The sequence below is a fragment of the Carassius gibelio genome, chromosome B3 (genome assembly GCF_023724105.1).
Source record: "Carassius gibelio isolate Cgi1373 ecotype wild population from Czech Republic chromosome B3, carGib1.2-hapl.c, whole genome shotgun sequence".
NCBI classification, from domain to species: Eukaryota; Metazoa; Chordata; class Actinopteri; order Cypriniformes; family Cyprinidae; genus Carassius; species Carassius gibelio.
The window spans coordinates 51,532,554-51,535,834 of record NC_068398.1 but is presented as its reverse complement, the minus strand read 5'-3'; positions in this window follow the sequence as shown (position 1 = coordinate 51,535,834).

The window sequence follows — 3,281 nt, the reverse complement described above, 5'->3', positions numbered from 1 at the left end:
CGAATACTAGACTGAGGCTACCTTTCCTCGACTTCTCCCCAACATGACGTCATCACCGAGTTGCGTAAAAAAAAAACGTTAATACCAAAAACTTAAAAAATAGGTCTTTAATACCATTTTTGAGACATTTTAAAAATGATATACATATCTTGAGTGACTTATGTACCCATTAATCGAAAGTGGTGTTTAACCTGCAACATGGCCTTTAAAGCATTACATTTATACAGTCTCATTCAATAATTAATTTTAAAATAATTTTGTAGTTCAGAAACCACAGCAACAATAGGTCACCATATTATTTCACCGGATTATTTCTGGAAACCTGTAAAAGAGTGAAAAACACGGTGAAAAAGCAGTCAGGACTTCTCTTTAATAATCCGCTTTTACATTTTCCCTCCGAGAAACTTCTGAAAACGCATTAAGGCGCTAACATTAATTTTAGAAAATCGCTACCGTGACCGTTGGCTCAACAAGTTAACGGTAACATTATTTGAAAATGAGCCAGTCTCTTCAGCTGCCCATAGACTGTATAAAACACACCGTGTGCCTTACTAGTACCTTTTCAGTGTCACAGAATTAACAAAGTAGTATTTTTTGTCTAATTGAGCTGAAGTGAAATCGTAAAGTTACCTGAAAGCCACAGATGTCGCTGGGATGAGCCTCTTCTCTCTCTCTGGGTGGCTAAAAGAGATGAATAGCTGGGCACGCGCACACAGATAAGTGCGGCATCGGCCCGCGGTCGAGAACCAACTCAGGGCCGACAATTGATGAGCTGGAGAACAGAGCACTGACCAAATGATATCGGCCTCCGCCAGGCCGATGTTTTATAGATGTTTTAGGTATAGAGGCCAACGTTTCGATATTGGGCAGACGTCGGCCAGACGTACATGTGCTGTCTGGGATATGTATATATATATATATATATATATATATATATATATATATATATATATATATATATATATGTTTGTGTATATATATATATATATATATATATATATATGTTTGTGTATATATATATATATTAGGGGTGTAACGATTCACTCGTTTTCTCGATGCATCGATTACAAACCCTGTCGATTCATATGCATCGATCTTGAAACATGATTTTTGAATCGTGAATTGCCCGATCTTGAACAGCAATCGATTCAAAATGCTAAGAATCGAATGAATCGCGATTTCTATAGCAATTCAATATTCTATATTCAATGCTTTCAAAATGTATACACATTAAATTACTACACGCACGAATTAATAGAGACCTTGAAGAGTGTTCGTGAATTGTGCCTCTTATCTGTCCTTCACGCGCTCCACTGTTTACCTGATGAGACTGTCACAGGATTGCGCTCACGCTCCGTTCGTCTCTGACACAGCTGACACATTGCATGGACTGAGCAGAAATATAAGTGTCTAAATCTGACGCACAGATCCATTGAATGATAAATGTTTTTAAACAATGTGGATGAACCGAATATAGGAAGGAAACTTTTAAAATTAACCACAGCATTAACAATGACCTTGAAATAAGAGCGCGAGATTTATCTGATAATCAGATGCATGAAAGTAGCATTTGTTTCATTAGCAAACAGACATCTGGCGCGTTTTCTATCAGAATCATTCGCTGATGGAGAGGAAAAGTTAAATAGAGATGAAGACGTTTTCACACTGAAAGAGAAGCGATCTCGCTCTCTGCCAGGCTATATCTGCAGCTAAACTGAATAAAAGCAGAATGAACTGATGAAACAAAAAAAAACAAAACAAAAAACCACAAACAATTTATGAATGATGCAGTGCTAATTGACATTTATTACAGTACAGAAACTATAAAGTATATTTTCTACCTTATTCTGTGCAGAAAATGCACATTCAGAGACAGCAAGCAGTTTCGGCCCACATCTGGCCCACATGAATTTCATGCGGGCCAGATGTGGGCCGGATCTGGACCAACACTATGTTGCTGTCTGGGTTGCTAATTAAATGTAGCCTAGTATATAAAACAATCATAAAGTTGCCATTAGGAAAAAAATATCGATTACAAATGATTGATTATTGTCCAGCAGTGTATTTGATTTATTTCAGCTAATTAAAAGTACTTAAAAAAGAAGATAATTCCTTGTAAAAAAAAATAATTAAAAATAATAATAATAATAATTATTATTATTATTATATAGGCTACATACATAAAATGATTGTATTTGACATTTCTGTCACTTCTGAAACTATGGCTACGCCCCTGGTGTGACAAAATGTTAGCTTATACATAATACTCTTTTAGCTCTTTTTTAAAAACTTGGCTTACATACATTTTTACGTATGCCATGTCGCATCATTAAACAAGCATTTAACAATGGACAAAAGGTTTTTTTTTTTTTCTCTAACCTATGGTTCTCTAACCATAAATGCTACTGTAATTTGCCCCCTGACTAAGCATTTAAAGAATTTAGTAGAAGCATTTAAATAATCCCGTTAATGCACTTAATCGAATCGTTATAATTGAATCGAATCAAATTTAATTATGAATCGAATCGAATTGAATCGTTCTAAATTTGCAAAAATCGTTCTTGAATCGAATCAAAAACCTATGAATCGTAATCGAATTGAATCACTGCCTTGCCAAAGATGTGTGTATATATATATATGTATATGTATGTATATACATTTGTGTATATATATATGTGTGTGTGTGTGTGTATATATATATATATATATATATATATATATATATATATATATATATATATATATATATATATGGGTATATGTGTATGTATATATATATGTGCATATGTGTGTATATATATATATATATATATATATAAATATATATATATGTGTATACTCTTTTCAGGCAGCATATGTATATATATATATATATATATATATATATATATATATATATATATATATATATGCTGCCTGAAAAGAGTATTTGTGTTATGAATTCACTGATTGCTGTTTGTTCTTTGCTTCTATTATGTGCATATTGAAGAGGGATAATTTGTAAGTTTCACTATGTGTGGTTTAAACCCTCAGATTGTGGTAATTTGCTATCTTTAGTATTTTTTTCAGATTTTATTAATTTGTATAATTAATAAACCCTGATGTTGATGTAATGGTGTAGGCCAATTTGAGTGGCGGGAATTGATGCTATTTAAGCAGTCTGTTCAGTATTAAATGGGAATGGTAGGTAAATGGACGTCTGTAATTTGTCTTTGTCACCTGAGTGACTTTGTACCGGCTAGAAAGAAGCCAACTTTGTATATTATATTTTTGAAAGATTT